At 41.9% G+C, this 19,968-nt stretch overlaps 1 protein-coding gene across 1 annotated transcript in view; it reads left to right on the plus strand.

Annotated features, from left to right (window-relative positions):
* EBI3 (Epstein-Barr virus induced 3) overlaps positions 1 to 19,968 on the plus strand; it is a 305,430-nt gene that overhangs the window by 90,679 nt on the left and 194,783 nt on the right. The window lies entirely within an intron of this gene.

The raw sequence follows: 19,968 nt of genomic DNA on the forward strand, positions 1-19,968 counted from the left end.
TGTTAGGCCCCACCCCCTGCCAAACTTTATCAATATCGGCCTAGCACAACAGGGGGCGTGGTCAGGATGGCATGTTTTAGCACCGCCCACCCACTTCACCAATGTAGAGGGCACAATGCGGGAGGTTTCCCTGCTCATTGCGGGAGAGTAGGCAACTATGGTATAACCCATTCACTGCCGCTATTACATGTTATGTCATTTAGCTTATGAAATAAAACTAAATTGAAATGAAAAGCTTACTATTACTGTATACCATGCAGAACATTACTTCTTGTGTTTGAAAAGTAAGGAAAAGTGAGAATAAAATAGTATTACACCAAAAAAATGCGTCATTGTGCAGCTCTGTCTATTACAATCACCTGTACTGCTAAATAGAAAAGCAAGTGAAATGTGATTCTTAAATCACTTAGAAAGTGTGCAAGTTACTTTGCCTAGTAAAACATTATAGATTGATTAATAAATGCTTTAGGAACACCTTGAACATTTTATATACACATTCAGTTTAATAATTGGTTTGTTCCTATGTTCTTCTATGCCCATACTGCCTGGCTTGTCACACAACTTTAATTAAACAGATGTAATATCAAACAGATGAAAAAAGAGTTGCCCTTTGGAGTGGTAAGTTGAATTTTATATATTAAACCCTGTAGGATACATCCAGCATAATTGACACAATAGAGATAATACTGTGCACATCTATTTAGTTTTTTTTCTTAACAATACAACTGTTGAGCATACAAAGATACATTTTAGTTTGCTAAAGAGCAGTTTTATATGGTAATTTGATGCTTAATGATTAGTGAATGCTTTGACTTAGCAAACAGGACATGTGAAAACACAGTGAAATAACCAAAATGATGTGGTATTGCCAAAGACCAGATGCAACAATGAAAGGAAAAATATACATGCAGTTTGTTTTTTCCAATTTTTTTGCTATGTGTATTTTTGGGGTTATATAATTAAACTGCTGCTTTCTTTACAAATTAATACTAAATAAGTTATAAAGCAGGTTTATTTTGATAGATGCATTTTTGTTTGGATTTTTGATGCTGGGATGCAGGCTTAAAGTTTTGATCAAACTATAAACCTATACCTCATGTTTTCATTTTTCTAAATACACACAGATACGCAGTGTTAAGGATAAGCGCTGACAACAACTGGCTTTTTGTTTTGTATACATATAGGGTATTTATTTTGCCATGCAGCTTGTACCCTATATAATATGGGATTAATCAAGCGCTGGTTTATATCTTCTCTGGTTTTGTTTCTAAATATTGCCTTAATGTCATAGCAGCTGTCCATAAAGCCTATTTGAGGCCCATTTGGGTGTGGCTCACAAGCCAGTCCTTGCTAGATGTAAACCCTTATACCTGAGAGGTGAGTGCATCTGATATTAACTGTATTTTAATGGTGTTTGAAGCATATAGGTTAGTGTAAGGCCTGCATACAATGAGGCACCCTTGACACTGAGATGCAGGCTTAAATGTTTTGATCAAAATATAAACCAAAACCTCATGTTTTCATTTTGCTAGATACACAAAGCAGTGTTAAGGATAAGCACTGCCAATAACTGTTTACATATAGGGCATTTATATTGCCATGCAGCTAGTACCATAATGTGGGATTAACCAAGCGGTGGCTTATTTATTCTCTGGTTTTGTAGCAAACCATAATAGATTGATTAATAAATGTTATAGGATAAACCTTGAACATTTTATATACAAATTGAGTTTATTCATTGGTTTGTTCTATGTTCTTCTATGCCAGTACTGCCTGACTTGTCACATGACTTTATATTATTAATTAAACAGATGTAATATCAAACAGATAAGAAAAGAGTTGCACTTTGTAGTGGTAAATTGAATTTTGTATATTAGAACCTGTAGGAAAGATGCAGCATAATTGACACTATGCAGATAATACTGTGCACATCTATTTTTTTTTTCTTTACAATACAACTTTTGAGCATGAATTGTCAATGAAAAGATATATTTTAATTAGCTAAAGAGTAGTTATATATGGTAATTAGATGCTTAGTGGTTAGTGCATGCTTTAAATAAGCAAACACAGTGAAAGCATAAAAATTATGTGGTTTTGCCAAAGACCAGAATCAGCACTGAAAGGAAAAATATGTATGCAGTCAGTTTTTTGTTTTTGCACTTTAGCTGTTAATTTTTTTTATGTGTATTTGAGGATAAATAATTTAAACTGCTGCTTTATATGCAAATTAATACTAAATAAGTCATAAAATAGGTTTATTTTGATATATGCATTCTTGTTGTGTGCATGCCAAAAACATAGAACCCAACATATTAACTTTATTGTTTTAAATATGAGTATGTTAAAGTGATAAATGGTATTCTATACTGAATTACATCCACTCTACAAGCTAAACTTTTGATGGCAGGTAATTTTCACTATCTTTATTATTATGATCAACTTTTATTTACAAGGTGCCATGATGCCGGCATCATGTGTTATTTCTAAGTTATTTATATGTCACTTAACCTCCTAAATAACTTATTGAGACAATACTATATAGCAACGCGGCCGCTAGACTTATCTTCCTCTCACGCCGCTCCTCATCTGCCTCCCCTCTCTGTCTCGCCTTACACTGGCTTCCCTTCCCCTACAGAATCCTTTTCAAACTCCTCACCACCACTTACAAGGCTCTCTCCCACTCTACTGCCCTCTATATCTCTAACCTCCTCTCCATTCACACTCCTGCACGCTCCCTGCGCTCAGCCAATGATCGCCGCCTCTCCTCCACTCTTATCACCTCTTCCCACTCCAGAATCCAAGACTTTTCCCGTGCGGACCCCCTTCACTGGAATGACCTACCTCGTTCCATCCGCCTCTCTCCTACTCTGTGCTCCTTCAAACGTGCACTGAAAACCCACCTCTTCCTTAAAGCCTACCAACCATCCGTATAACCCCTTCACCTCCTCCACTCGCTCACTCCCTTGCCTCATCTGGCTCCCCTTGTGTCTGTTCTGTTTTCCCTCCCTTAGGATGTAAGCTCAAATGAGCAGGGCCCTCTTCCCTCCTGTCTCCTTACCTGTTCTTCTGCTCCGTGTTTATTGCTTTAACCTGCCTGGAGTTTCTGAAGTACTGGTATATTTGTTTGTTTTATACTGTTTCACCCTGTATAGTGTACTGTTTGTATGGTGTACAGCGCTGCGGAAATCTTGCGGCGCCTAACAAATAAAGGATAATAATAATAATGATGGGGTCTAGTTCAGATCCTTATCTATTAATCCCTAGAAGGGCATTACTTTTTGCATAAACTGCTGTCTTGCTGTATTATGCTTCTTAGACAGCAGGACCTTCTCCCACAGAATCAATGGGAGTAAGCAATCTCTTATGGGATTATTTTCCTGTATATATTTTTATACAATAAATCCTCTTCATTGAATCGATGACTTATGATGCAGAGTGTCTTTAGGAATATATGTGGTTTTCAATTACTTAATTAAGGAAAGCTAAACCACACCCTTTTTACATATACTATCTGCTTATTAGGATCCTCTGCATGATATCAATTCAAAAGAGGTTTTAAATAATAACGAAGACATAGGAGAAAATGAAATAAAGAGGTGCAATGCAATTTGAATAAAGTGACATTTCAGTAATAGTTGAATCATAAAATTGAATTGGATATATTTATATATATAATTCAGAACAGTGACGCGGCTAGACAGCACATCACTGTCTATCTTAACAGTTTGTTTAATCCTTTGATATACATTTTTTAATATTTCGCTATGAGTCTCTTCCTTTAAAGATAAGGATCTAGCCCACAATTAGATATTGGGTTTTAATAAACTTTAATAAAGATTATGATTTTATATTTTCACTCTTTCATTAGAGTGCCCTGCAATATCATACTCTTCTTTCTCTGTTGACAATTTGATGTATACTTAAGGAAGTTTAATGAACTCCTTGGTGCCGTGTCTCATATATATTTCTCTCTCTAACAAGACAATCCTATCAGAGTGAAAATGTTCTACTTTATGTTTTTTAAAATTAATGATTTCTAAACTGTTAAAAAATGTTTTGCAGTATAAACTGTTGCTAACAAGACAATTTGTTGCTTAATGTCAGTGACTAGTGATAAGGAATGGACTTTGAACAGATGTATTGTTACCTTGTTAGCTAGTTCTTATTTTCTGAGTATTTAGTGCTATTACGACATTCAGGAGAAGCCAGGCACAGTTCACACTCTTCTTCTAAAGTCGATAATATCATTGGATACTGCTTGGTCAGGGGTACACTGCATAAGTTCTCATGGCAGTCCTGATTCTAAAGGACTGTCCTGCCATCCTGACAGTCAGGACTTTTATGCCAACTCACAGGGCCATTGGGTTGTTCCTTTCACCATGGTGAGTGGGTGTTATGCGCACCTACCACTGATGTGTGTGGCATTTAATTTTTTTTAGGGAACGGGAATTGTTGTTTCAGAAACTCTTTCTCTCTAGCATGATTCAACCAAACCCCCTGTGTGATATAGTCATGCCCAAATTCAGGGCCTGATTAAGGGTTCTGGCCGCCCTAGGCTAATACGGCCCCCCCCCTCCTCCGAATATATAGGTGTATAGGAACACTCCTGAATATGAATGTTCTGGTGTATTCTCCAGCATTCAAATTTAGACAGATTGTGCCATTGTCTCTTACCTGTTCTTGCTCTTCTCTCTTGCAACTTTGTTATCCTCTCGCTGGCTTCTGGAAAGTTGGTGTCCTGTTTTGAAAATGCAAAAATTTATTAAAATGCAAAATGTTAACAAACCCTGAATGATTAGGCCCTTTAGTTAAAACAAAACACTCCATTGTGGCCAGTTAAAAGTACCCCACTGGACAGGCATATATAAGCAATATCTGAATATTTGTTGTCAATCAAATACAAACCTCTACCAGCCCCATCTCACTAATATTTAGTATTCTAGTGATTGCTAAGACCACCCATGTGACCACCACACAATCATGAAATTCTGCCCCCCAAAGCTACTCTATTTTTTAAATACCCCCTGCAGCCATTTTCCTTAACCACAACCCCCCCCCCCCCCACAGCCATTTTCCTTAACCCCTGCTGCAGCCATTTTCTTTACCTCCCACCCTGCATCCATCCCCCTTGCAGCTATTTTCCTTCCCTCCACTCTGTAGCTATCCTCCCCCCGTCACGTCAAAACTCCCCCAGTCACATATATCAGCCCCCCTCCTCTGCCCTCCTTCATACATATCAACCTCTCTCCCTCCCTATAGATTTTCATGGCAGCCCCCCCCTCCCACCCTATAGATTTGTATGACAGTCCCCCTCTCCCTCCCTATACATATGCATGACAGTCCCCCTCTCCCTCCCTATACATATGCATGACAGTCCCCCCTCTCCCTCCCTATAGATATGCAGGGTAGTCGTCCCCCCTCCCTATAGATATGCAGGGTAGTTCCCCCCCCCTCCCTATAGATATGCAGTATAGTTCCCCCCCTCCCTATAGATATGCAGGGTAGTTACCCCCCTCCCTATAGATATGCAGGGCAGTTCCCCCCCTCCCTATAGATATGCAGGGCAGTTTTCCCCCCTCCCTATAGATATGCAGGGCAGTTTTCCCCCCTCCCTATAGATATGCAGGGCAGTTTCCCCCCCCCCTCCCTATAGATATGCAGGGCAGCTCCCCCCTCCCTATAGATATGCAGGGCAGTTCCCCCCCTCCCTATAGATATGCAGGGCAGTTCCCCCCCTCCCTATAGATATGCAGGGCAGTTCCCCCCCTCCCTATAGATATGCAGGGCAGTTCCCCCCCCTCCCTATAGATATGCAGGGCAGTTTCCCCCCCTCCCTATAGATATGCAGGGCAGTTTCCCCCCCTCCCTATAGATATGCAGGGCAGTTTCCCCCCCTCCCTATAGATATGCAGGGCAGTTCCCCCCTCCCTATAGATATGCAGGGCAGTTTCCCCCCCCCTCCCTATAGATATGCAGGGCATTTCCCCCCCCCTCCCTATAGATATGCAGGGCAGTTCCCCCCCTCCCTATAGATATGCAGGGCAGTTCCCCCCCTCCCTATAGATATGCAGGGCAGTTCCCCCCCTCCCTATAGATATGCAGGGCAGTTCCCCCCCTCCCTATAGATATGCAGGGCAGTTCCCCCCCTCCCTATAGATATGCAGGGCAGTTCCCCCCCTCCCTATAGATATGCAGGGCAGTTCCCCCCCCTCCCTATAGATATGCAGGGCAGTTCCCCCCTTCACTTACCTGTAGTTGTGCCAGCGTCGCTCCTCTCCTCAGATCAGCAGATAGGAAGTGAAGACGTCCTGCTTCCTGTCTGCTGCACAGCAACAGGCAGCCTGGCGATTGGCTGTGTGTTGCTAACCACTGACCACCAATGCTTTTGATCGAGACCTCCACCCCCCCCACGGCGACCCCCCCCCCCTCCCCCACCACAAAAAAAAAAATGAATGAAGAAGAAAAATAAAAAAAAATACCCACAGCGCCGCGCCCCCCGGGACCCAGCGCCCCAGGCTGCAGCCTGGTCAGCATAGTGGTTGATCAGGCCCTGCCAAAATTGGTAAGTTCAAATGTTGGGAGATATGCACTGGGTTGTGTGCACTGTTTCAGTGTTGCAGTCTCTCCAGGGTCAATGCATTTGAAAAATCTTCTGACTCAATTTGTGCTGGGTTGGGTTATGCTACAGAGTGTCAATAAATCACACAAATCTTATTTCTAGAGTGTCATGTATAAGTGTTTCACAGTTATAGCAATAAATATACATGTGTGTGTAATACTTACCTGCTCCATGATCCTCCGCTCTGCCAGCTGCCTGTCACTTCAGGGTTGCGACAGCGCCGATCATGTGATTCCCGGCGAGGAATTCAAAACTCCTCCTTCACCTGTATATAAATCGCACTCTGACACAAGCCCTGTGTCAAAGCAACAGGTTACTCACCTGACTTCTGGCTCCCTGTGTGTGCTCCTGTTTTGCTCCTTGCACCTCCTGATGACTGCTATTTTGTACCAGACCTGACTTGGACCTCCCTATTCTATTGCATCCTCCCTTGGTACGGCTGTCATCTGCTATTGTGTACCAGACCCGGCTTGGACCTCACTATTCTACTGGATCTTCCCTTGGCACGACTGTCATCATAATCATCACTATTTATTTATATAGTGCCACTAATTCCGCAGCGCTGTACAGAGAACTCACTCACATCAGTCCCTGCCCCAATGGGGCTTACAGTCTAAATTCCCTAACACACACATATACTATTGTGTACTTTCCCACTTTCCCACTGCTAAGACAAATGTAGCTTTTATTATTTCTCTTTTGTCTGGGCAAGCTCTATTGTGGGCCTCCTCCTCCAGAATTATAGCTCACGCCTGGAAACGTTCAAGAAGATATTTGACGAGCCCGGTAGAATCTCTATTGCAGCCTCTGGGCTTCTTCGTTTATGTCAGGGAACCTTAACCCTGGGACAATATGCCATCCAATTCCGTACTTTAGCTTCGGAACTACGGTGACATCAGGAGGCACTAACGGCTACATTCTGGCAGGGGTTAAATGATCGGATTAAAGACGAACTAGCTGGGAGGGAACTTCCTGCAACCTTGGATGCTCTCATCACCCTCTGCAATCAAATTGATATTCGCTTCAGAGAGTGAAATCCGGAAAGAGGGAAGCCTCCTGGCGTACCATTCCATGCTTGGCACCCAGGTTTCAAATTCTCGTGACACCAATTGAGGAACCTATGCAGTTGGGTCGTACACTACTTAAACCGGAATTACGGGAGAGACATTTTAAAAATAACTTATGTCTTTACTGTAGTGAACCCAGACATGTTCTCAATCACTGCCCCAAGTGCCCGGGAAACGAGTGAGCTTAACCGGTTCAGGAGAAGCCAGGTTAGGTATATCTGAAATCTCTCTGCATGATACTAATTTCTCTATTGAAGTTACCCTCTGTATCTCTGATCGCCAAGATCTCCTCTCGCGCTTATTGAATCCGGAGCTGCTGGGAATGTCATTTCTGCGGATACCATTTCTAAGCTCTCCATGCCTACGGTTTCTCTTCTTCAACCCATTACTATCACTGCCACTGATGGCAGCAAGATTGTGGGGGGCTCAGTGCTTCTAACCCTGCAAATTGGAGCTCTTCATCCCGAATCCAGCTCCTTGGTGATCCCCAAGGCCATTAATCCATTGGTGCCAGGTCTCCCCTGGCTTAAATCTGACTCTCCTGTCTTGGACTGGAAACAAGTGCAAGTACTATCCTGGGGATCTTCCTGTAACTTCTGATGTCTTCAGAATGTCCTCCCGGTTAGCATCTCCTTATGCTTAACTTCTCCCATTCAGGATATCCAGGACCAATATGCCACCATTACAGATGTGTTTTGTGAACGAGAAGCTTACAAGTTACCTCCTCACCGTCCTTGGGATTGTGCAATAGAGTTGTTAACTGAGAAGTGTACTACACGGGGTCATATATATCCTCTTTCCTTGCCTGAATCACAGGCTAAGTCAACCTATATTGATGACAATCTGAAGAGAGGATTCATTAGAACGTCGACATCCCCTGCGGGTGCTGGGTTCTTTATTGTTAAGAAAAAAGATAGGGGTCTTCCCCCTTGCATCGACTATAGGAGTTTGAATGCTATCACTGTAAAAAAAACAGGCACCCCTTATCTCTCATCTGAGAACTCTTGAATAGAATTAAAGGAACTCCTGTATTCACGAAACTAGACCTTCAAGGTGCCTATAATTTAATTTATTATCAAGAAAGGGGAAGAATGTAAGATGGCCTTTAGTACACATGATGGTCACTTCGAATACAATGTAATGCCCCAGCAATGTTCCAACACTTCATGAATGAGATCTTTTCCGAGACCTACTTTATCACTCCATAGTAATCTACTTGGATGACATCCTTATCTTTTCTTCTGACTTAAGAACCCACTGTGAACATGTTTCAACTGTCCTGAGGCGACTTCGTCAAAATCAATTATTCTGCAAGTTAGAGAAATGTATTTTTGAAACTTAGCAGCTACCATTCCTGGGTTATAAGTGTTTCCTGTTTGGGACTCCAAATGGAGCCAGACAAACTCAAGGCTACCTTGGACTGGCCCTAAACTCTCGGTCTAAAGGCAACACAAAGATTTTTATTGTTCACTAATTATTATAGCCAGTTCTTTCAAGGCTTCTCTTCTCTTGTAGCACCCATCACTGCTTTCACCAAATGGTCCGCTGACTCCAAAGTTTGGCCACTATAAGCAGTGGAGGCCTTCTCACAGCTTAAAAAGGCTTTTACCTCTGCTCCTGTCCTACAACAACCAGATACTTCTCGGCCCTTTATTCTGGAAGTTGATGCATCTTTAGTTGGTGTCGGGGCTGTCCTATCATAAAGATCTTCTACAGGATGACTCTTTCCCTGTGGATTCTTCTCCCGAAAACTGTCCCCTGCAGAAAAGAATTATGGAATAGGTGACCGTGAGCTACTTGCTATTAAACTAGCCTTAGAAGAATGGAGACATCTACTGGAAGGAGCTTCCTTCCCTATAACCATCTTTACCGACCACAAAAATCTGCTGTACCTCTAATCAGCTACTTGATTAAACCCACGACAAGCTAGGTGGTCCCTGCTTTTGTTACGCTTCGATATTCAGATCACTTTCAGAGCAGGAGCCAAGAACATCAAAGCAGTAGCCCTCTCTTGTTCCTTTGATTCCACTGATCAAGAAGAACCAAACAATTTAAAACACATTATTGATCCTAAGTGTATTCTGGCAACTACGCCCACCAATGAAGCCATTCCCAGGGGAAAACCTTTGTGCCTCTTCATCTTCGAGATAGTCTTCTTAAATGGGCTCATGCCTCTCGCTTCGCTGGTCAGAAAGACCCAAGAACTCATTCTCCGCAACTATTGGTGGCCGAGCTTACCCGCGTATATACGGCAATGTGTCTCCCCCTGTACCATCTGTTCACAAAATAAATCTCCCAGACAAGGTCCGTACGGGTTTCTACACCACATTCCGGTGCCTTATCACCCTTGGCGCCACTTATCTATGGATTTTATTACTGATCTTCTTCTATCCAGAGGATATTCTGTGGTCTGGGTAGTCACAGACCGTCTCTCCTGAGCAGCCCACTTCATAACCCTAAAAGCTCTTCCATCAGCATCTTCGTTAGCCCAACTCTTCATTAAAGAGATCTTTCGGTTGCATGGATACCCAGATGAAATCGTTTCAGACTGGGGTACTCAGTTTGTGGCTAAATTCTGGAGAGCTTTTTGTCATCTCTGTGGAATCAAGCTAAATTTCTCCTCCACTTATCACCTTCAGACTAATGGTGTGGAAGGGAGTGGGGGGTTGGGGGGGGGGAGGGGCAGTGCATTTGTTGACTCTTAGTTTTACATCTACTATTTATTTTGTTTCTCTTGGTATCATTAGATTCTGCTTGTTCAGTAAAACAGAGTGAATATTCTATATAATTGGCGCTCTCACCCGAGTGAAGTACCTTTTTATGGTATGGCCCGGACAATGTTAAGACACTGGGGGCCTGAGTCATTAAGGAAAGTAAGGCAAAAAAAGGAGTAAATGTTCCATGGGACATACCATTTTACAATGCAAGGGGTGCAAATTAGTTTATTATTTTGCACATAAGTTAAATACTGACTTTTTTTCATGTAGCACACAAATATTTGATAGCTTTATTTTTACACTTAAATTTAAAGTTGATCTAAGACATGCCCTACCCCAACTATAAATCTGTCCCCACATTTTAAATTCACCTCCAATGCAACATGGTTCTGCCCAGGAGCAAAGTTACTCCTTTTTTATGCTTTGTTTTCCTTAATGACTCAGGCCCTGGGTCCTATTGAAAAGTTGCAGATCTAGCAACTACAGATTATGCATCAGGCAACATTTATTTCAACAATAGAAAAATGAAATGCAGAAACATGTAGAAAGAAGCACACTTGTTATTGGCACCTAACTTTTGGGAGTTATTTGTATAGATGACAATAGCTGCTTCCTAGATTTTACTGATTGTCTTCTAAAATCTGCACTATTTTGGACACTTCTGATCTCCAAAAATCTGTAATCCATATCTTCGGGGCAGTGTGTCTACAGGAATGTTCCTTCATCAGCAAACTTCTCTAGATAAGGTTCACTAATGTTATACTTGTATGGCAGGAGCAATATGACTCTGAGATTCTGAACCTTAGTCCTTGTTAATGTTTATATACAGGAATTGATGGGGTTGATAAAAGGCCCATCTCTCAAGCTCAACCTTCTCAGAATTCTTTTGTGCTAATCCGCACAAAGGCACAACAGAACATTTGCAAGACAGCTGGCAATTTTATAGTTTCATCCTCTACTTAGTTTTGAGTAGAGATGGGTGGGCTCGGTTCCCCGAGATCCGAATCCATCCGAATTTTGCCTATCCGCTCGGCTCGGTACTCTCCCGCCCATGCGGAATTTAAATTGAGGCAAAACGTCATTGTGACGTATTCCTATTTCTGAGCTTGGTTCTCACGAGATTTGAAAAGCATAAATACCAGCCTCCACAGCAGTCCATCACCATTTGACAGAGGGAGAGAGCAGGGTTAGGTCAGAGGCTGTATTACAGGGACAGAGCAATAATTGTACACCTTATTCTTTCTATTATTCTTTCATTTGGAATCTATTCAATTCTATTATTAAATCAAATTCTATTTGCAATTGTTAGAGCAGCAAGACAGGAGGATAGAGGATGCTTATTTTTCAATTTTTTTGCACTACAAGTGATTTGGGGTGTCCAATATTCTCCAGTGTTTTACACTAATTTTTCTGGCTGTCAAAAAAAGTAATATTTGTCAGCAGTATCTATATAAGACAATTTTTGGCACTACAACTGCTTTGGGCTCATTAAAATGGATTCAAAGCAGTCTACATATGAGCAGACCAGGTTCTGTCACCAGTCCTAATGGTAGTGTTCCCAGTACGTCATCTGGGAAAGGCGATGTAAAAGTACATAGTCTTTTTAAATCAGGGAAAAAAACACACACCTCAAAATTTTTACTCCATTGAAGCGAAAAAGAAGTGTAACTGAGGAAAAGTTAGCTGCCGATCAAAAAAAAATAATTGCCAACATGCCATTCTACACACGCAGTGTCAAAGAAAGAAGATCCAAAAATGTTACCAAGCCTTCATCTTGTACGGTCACTCGTGACCAAGCAAGACCAAGTAATTTGGAGTCTAAAAATGGTGCACAACTACTGTTACACCTCAAAGCAGAGCTGCAAGAAAACAGCAAGGCATTAGAGGATAATGTATGCTCTGAATCAGAAATGACAACAATCCCTGTGGAGAGTCCATCCACCAGTGGTATGTCTAATCGTGAGCATTCTGTTTGTGTACCTATAAAGAAGGGCCCTTTCAGCAGTTCTGCTGATGTGTGCCTGAACAGCCCTAGTGTAGCCGGTGATACACAAATTGAGGATGCCACCTTGAAAATAGAAGAGGATGCGGGGGAGATTTGTGTAGGCGACGAGGGCGCTAATGAGGATGTTGATGAGGATGAGGTTGTTTGTGTAAGTCCTGCACCAGTGGCAGCAGTTCTGGCACGTGACAAGAAAAAGGCCATTGTCATGCCTAGCCATAAAAGAAAAAAGTCCACTTCTTATGTGTGGAATTATTTCTACCCAAATCCAGACAACAATTGTATAGCCATTTGTAGTGTATGTCAAGCCACAGTCAGGCGAGGAAGGGACCTTAATCATCTTGGAACCTCGTCTATGTTACGCCATTTAACGAGAGTTCATGGCAAAGTGTTGGGAAAAGCTGAAAGTTCTTCCAAAAAAATTACAAGCACTCCATCATCAGCTAGGACCCTCTGGTCACCGACATCTCGACGGCTACAAAATACACCCACCACACCATCCTCATCAATATCCTCAGTAGCGCTCTGAGTTAGCCCTGCATCCCACTTATTAAGGCTGGATGACTCCTGCACTATAATTGATTCCTCTGAAGAAAGCGTTGGTCCCACTGCTGCTGCTGTTGCTGCTGCTGGGGGTGAATCGTCAGCCCAGAGGAAGGCCAAGAAAATGAGCAGTCCTACATTTCAACAATTAACTGTGAAACAATCATTTGCTAGGGGAAGCAAATATGACAGCAGTCACCCAGTGAATCACAGACGCCATGGCTGCCATGTTAGTGTCAGATCTGCGTCCAATATCCACAATACACGCAGCTGTTTTTCACAGTTAATTGAGGTTTTGTGTCTGCGTTACAGAATTCCATCGCGACACCATTTTTCCCGTAAAGCTATTCCACAACTATACCAAAAAGTGTGTACAAATGTAGAGATTGCGCTGAAAAATGCCATTCTGCCCACTGTCCACTTAACCACAGATATGTGGACAAGTGGAAGTGGTCAAACCAAAGACTCTATGACTGTGACAGCCCACTGGGTTGGTCATTCACTTTCACCAGCAGTAACAGCAGCAGCATGTACACCACTACCTAACATTTGTCACAGGCAGGCCACTCTTTGTATCACCGGCTTCACTAACAGGCATACAGCTGACAATTTATTACGCAAACTAAGAGATGTGATTGATACATGACTTATACCACTTGGACTCTCCCCAGGATATGTCATTTCTGATAACACCAACAATATAGTGCGAGCATTACAGCTGGGTGAATTCCATCACATTCCCTGTTTTGCTCACACCATCAACTTGGTGGTGCAGAGCTTCCTACGAAATAACCGTGAGGTGCAGGAGATGCTTTTGGTGGCCCGTAAAATTTCAGGCCATTTCAGGCATTCTGCCATAGCATGTAGGAGATTACAGCAGCTCCAAGAGCAATTTAACTTGCCCTCCTACCAACTTAAGCAAGAGGTGGTAACTAGGTGGAATGAACAGCGCAAAGCCATACAAGCGTATTGCACATGCCATGACATTGGGAAAGGAGGGGGGATGTATTTCACTCTTGCACAGTGGGGAATCCTTTCAGTACTGTGCAAGGTGCTGAAACCATTTGAAGTTGTGACGTGTGAAGTGAGTGCAGATTCTGCTAGTTTGAGCCAAGTCATTCCTTTAATTAGACTATTGGAAAAGCAGCTTGAGAAATTGAAGGAGGAGATGAAAGCAAGCAATTCCGCAAAGTATGTTGGCCTTGTCGATCAAGTACTTAATTCGCTTCACAATGATCCTCGAGTTATTAAGATCTTGAACTTGGATCACTACGTTTTGGCCACTGTGCTTGATCCAAGGTTTAAGACCTACATTGAGTCTTTGCTTCAAAATGAACGAGATGTGAACTTTTGCAAGGAGCTATTGCTCAGCAAGTTGTCCGCTGAACTGGGCCTTGGCTTGACGACGTGTCCTCCTTCAGTTTCTCAAGCAGCTGTTGCTCGTAAAAAATAGCAGGGAAGACGCAGAGGGCAGACCAGAACAGTTTAACATCTGGGCTGGTTTGAAGGATTTTTCAAAAATCTGTGTGACCTTGCCCATAACTCCATCCAATATAAGTATTAACATGCAAAGGATGATGGAGGATTATTTTCAAGAGGTAATTGATATGGAAATATCAGACAGTCCCTTTCCTTTCCAGTCAATTTCCTCAAACCATTTCACGTGGGGGGAGGGGGGTGGCCAAATTGACCATTCTATCAGACAATACTCTGTTTGTATGTTTTAATGGGGTCCTTTGTTAAACTGCCATCCTATGTGCCACTATGTTTCATAGGCATTGTGTATATATTTTTTAAACTGCCATGTTTCTGTGCCGCTGATCTGTTACTATTTTTAGCCAGGCAGCTCGCTGCAGCCTTTGGCCAATTTTGGTGAAAATATTGACAGTTGTGAGATGGTCATTAGATAATAGATGTAAATAACTGTTCATAATATAGTTACGAATGTAGGAACAAAAAACAGTTCAAAATTACATGATTTTATCTGTTTTTAACCATATTTAATGAAATCCAAAGCGCATGAGAGTGGTTTTGCCAAAACCAAAACGGGAAGATGGTTTTCAAACCAAAACACGGGGGTCTCTGCACATCTCTAGTTATAATACACAATCCCAGTCACATGTTGTTTCTGGCACCTTTGCCCTCTATGATATACAGGGTTGGCTCTGGCATTTCCACAGCCCCCCTGCTGATGGTTTGACAACCCCACTTAAATTTAATTACCACATTGGTGACAAATGATTAGAATAATCAGTTACATGTTACGATACTGGTATGAAAACCTCTAAACCTCTAAAGTGGTGGAAAATTGTATTGCAGAAGGATTATAAAGGACAAGACGTAGCAGTGCACATGCCATATATTAATTGTTACCATGCGAGCGCACCCTGCTCTGCCCCAACAATTACTCTGTGTACACACCCTGCAGACAGACATGCAAAGCAACCCAGGGGAGGCAAATATTCATGAAAGTGTGCAATGTGCTGCTCATTCCTCCATATTTTACTTAGTACATAGATCCCTCATACTTCAAACCCTAGCCCACAGAGAACTTATTGTATATATTTCACAATTGTCCTTTCTGTGAAGGACATACTTTAGTAGCAAGGAGGTGTTATTATTGTGTTTGCCCTCTATGATGGGGACTGATTAGTTGCTTAGAACCTGCTGCAGTTCTCCACATGTTGGATAAATGCTTAAATTTCCCATTATTGCCATTCATTGATTTCTGCATCACTCACGGTTACAGCATCTGTGACATCTTAGTCCTTGCAGCCATATCTGCTGGCTGTCATTTACTGCTGTGGCAAAAAGGGCAGTTTGTTACGACTTGTGAAGAGAGCGACTGTCTGCAGCTCATGCTGCAGACAGGGTTAATTCCTGGCACTCCTCTGTACACAGGGTGCAGGTACACAAGTTGAAGACATGGGTGTAATTAATTTCTTGTTTATTAGTTAATTAGTACTGGAGTGAAAGTATAATTAGGTGGTTCTGTGTTGTTGGTGGGGCGACTGATGTTGAACTTGTTGGCCGGTGACTAGTTAGGTAGTCGAATATTTAGCCAGACACAGGGTCGTTGAAAATTAGAATTTGTTTTGTGTTTGTTTGCTGGAACTGCACATCTTGCTGACTGCACCATCTTGACATCTTACATACAAAAGTTTAGCAAAAGTGGTTTAGCAAAATTGTGTGAGTATTGTCTGTCTGCCCTACTTCTGGGTTGGGTACGATATACTGTAGCTATGGTGAGAATTTCGACACGCAGAATTCCTGCAAAAAGCCAGAAAAGAGTGAAAAAACTAAATTAAACAGACCTTCAATTCGACACTGTAGATGACCGATGGACACAGCATGGTGACAGCAAGGTATTCCGATGAAAGAACTGCGGCAATGCAATTTGACATCATTGCGACATCTGTCGATCTAAATTTAAAGCGGCAATGTTAGGTTAAGTATTTAAACACTTAACCTTAGGGGTCCACACATTGTCCTGTTGATTCTCCCTGTGAATATTATTTCTTCTTCTTCTTCTTTTTCATTAATTTTTACATCACACATATTGATTATTGAGTGTTATGTCAACATTATTCTGTTTAGCTCTAAATATAGGAGGTCTACCCCCCATGGTAGTCACTGTAGTGGAAGCAGTTCCTTTCAGTGATAAGAAGAAGGACATTGTCATACCTGGGCATAAGACCAAAAAATTCACCACTTATGTGCTGAATTATTTTTACCCAAATCCTGACAACAGTTGTCTAGTCATTTCTAGCATTTGTAATGCAACAGTCAATAGAGGTAGGGAGCTTAACCATCTAGGAACCTCATCCATTCATTTGAAGTGAGTTCATGGTAAGCTCTTGGGAAAATCAGAAACTTATGCTAAAAAAATAAAAACAAGCAGTCCAGCATCAGCTAGCTCCCTTCTCTCAGCTAGATCCCAGCACCTGCAATCTACACTGCCAATACCTTCATCATCAATATCCTGACTAGTGATCGGAATTAGGCCTGCATCCAAATTTCTAAGGCTAGAGGACTCCTCCTCTATACAGGATTCCTCCAAAGAATCCTTGAGCGTTAGGCCCACTGCTGCTGCTCCTGCTGCTGCGGGTGGATCTTCAACCCAGAAGCAGACCAAGAAGACTATTAGTAGTTTACAACAATTTTTTAAACAATTATTTGCAAGGGGAAGCAAGTATGAAAGCTGTCGCCCAGTAACACAGCGGATCACAGACGTCATGGTGACTATGGTAGTATTAGATCTGCGTCCAATATCCACCATTAATGCAGCAGGTTTTAGACAGTTAATTGAGGTCCTGTGTCTCTGTTACCAAATTCAATCTCAACACTATTTTACTAGGCAACCTCCTGTACCAGGAGATTACAAAAAAGAAAATTATTGTGCTAAAAAATGTCATTCTACCCACTGTACACTTAACCACAGATATGTAGACAAGCAGAAATGTGAAAACTAAAGATTATATGACTGTAACAGTCCACTGGGTTGGTGAATCACCTTCAGCAGCAGGAACAGCAGCAGCATCTAACAAACAATGCCAGATCTTTCAACGGCAGGCTGTTCTGTGTATCACCTGCTTCAATAAGACAACCTGTTAGAAAAATTAAGGGATTTCATTGCTACATGGCTTATCCCGCTTGGACACTCCTGAGAATGTGATTTCTGATAATGCCACCAATTTTTTAAGAGCATTACAGCGGGGAGAATTCCATCACATTCCCCGTTTTGCTCACACAATCAACTTGGTGGTACCTAACTTTTAAAAAAATTACATTGACATGCAGGAGATGCTGTCTATGTTCCGAAATATTTCGGGTCATTTTCAACATTTTGCAACAGCATGTAGGAGATTGCAGCAGCTGCAAGAAGAATAGAATTTGAGGGGGAAAGTACTTTAGTTCAGCGCAGTGGAGAGTACTTTCCATGTTGTGTAAGGTGCTGACACCACTCGAAGTAGTCACCTGTGAAGTGAGTGCTGACATTGATAGCTTGAGTCAAGTGATTCCCTTTTGGAAAAGCAGCTTGAAAAGTTGAAGGAGGAGATGAAACAAAGCAATTCCGCTATGTAGGACTTGTAGATCAAGGATAAAAGAGTTATCAACATCTTGAAATCGCATCACTACATTTTGGCAACTTGTATTGATCCTAAGTTTAAGAGCTATGTCTTCTCTTTCTTTCCAGCTGACCAAGATCTCAAGATATGCAATGTGCTCCTGGTCAGCAAGATGTCAGCTCAAGTGGTACATGACATGATGACATCTCCTCCTTTAGTTTTTGTAGGAAAAAACTAAGCTTTCCCAAGAGGCGTAGTGGTGATGCAGATGAGTCAGCACATTTTGACAACTGCTCTGGTCTAAAAGAATTGCCCAAACATCGTGATAGCTCTGCCGTTAAATGAATTAGAAATTTCACAAGGAAGGTCATTACCAGCAATTACATCAAAGTATAGAGACTTCTGTATTGGTGGATTCCAGCGGGGATAAACTAATATTGTGTGAGGAAGATGTACACACTGTTGAGGGTGAGGATGATGACAGTGTAGACTGCAGGTGCTGGGATCTAGATGAGAGAAGGGAGCTAGCTGATGGTGGTATGCTTGTTAATATTCTGGGTAGAATGGCATGTTGGCAATTTTATGTTTTTCAACAGTAAACTTGCCCTTTATTAGTGAAGTATTTTTTTTATTTACCCATGTAAAAGCTTGATTTTTGGATTTCAGTTTCCCTGACTTAAACTCACTATGCCCTTGAGCATAGGCTTTAGTAAATGATGTAGATGGATTATTATCATCATGACTGGTGCCAGCAGCTGGTTGCCATATCGATGGCGCTGAGCAATGGCACTGGAGACTGGAGAGTGACAAGAACACTGCTACCCCTCCTGTTTCTGTATGAGCAATTGCACACAGCTATGTCACTGGAGACTGACAAGAACACTGCTATCCATTCTGTTTCTGCATGAGCAATGGCACTGGAGACTGGCAAGAATGCTGCTACACCTCCTGTGTCTGTCTGAGAAATGGCGCCGAATCTCCCTGGAGGAAGGTACTTATGGAATCCAAAACTCACAAGATCCGACAACGCACCAATGATGTTTTGCCTTGATTTCAGTTCCGTGGACGCGGGAAAGTACCAAGCACTCAGATTGGTGAAGTTCGGGGGGGTTCGGTTTTCAAAAAACCGATCCTGAGCATCCCTACTAACGATGCAGATGATATTATAAATTGATCTATAATTTAGTCTCTGAATACATATTTATACTGATGCAGGTGTTAAAATAATATATCCAGTAAAATTGTTATTGCTTCTCTGTCCACTGGAACTGACATACTCACTCTGGGATATGTAGTCCCAGCTGGTGCAGACTTCTGTATTTATTTTGAATCTCCACTCAGTGGCAGATGTTATATTCGTATAAACCAGAAACAAGACAGACACTGATTCGCTGGAAATCTAACACAGACAACTTCTAAATCTGAAATAAAAGACTGGATTTATTATTTATCATTACTGAGTAACCCGTGCATTTAAGCACATGTGACATATGTTAAATAATGTACAGAGGGAGTAGTGGACTACTCGTTCCTTACTTGGTGGAATTATAAGCCACCGTACGAACAGTAATATTACCTGCTCTTTACTGCATTCTAAGCCCCTGTACGGAACAAATTGTGGACCTTTTTATGTCTTCAATAGCCGTGCGAGACAAAGCCACTGAACGAGCGGCAGTACTATTCGCCAATCACTGCATAGCAAGTTCCTGCACGGAGCAAATATCAGATGCTCCTTCCTACACTCTCAACAGCCATGCAACAATTCGCCACCGATCAAGTGGCAATATCATCAGCTACCTATTGGACATCAAGTATCTGCACAGAGCAAACAGCGAGCTGTCCCATTTATATCTGTGACAGCTATATGATACAGTCACAGAAAAAGCGAAAACACCTTCAGCTGCCTGCTGCATATTGTGACAATTCACCCTACGAGTTAAGTTATCAGAAC

The sequence above is a fragment of the Mixophyes fleayi genome, chromosome 6 (assembly GCF_038048845.1).
Source record: "Mixophyes fleayi isolate aMixFle1 chromosome 6, aMixFle1.hap1, whole genome shotgun sequence".
Taxonomy (NCBI): Eukaryota; Metazoa; Chordata; class Amphibia; order Anura; family Limnodynastidae; genus Mixophyes; species Mixophyes fleayi.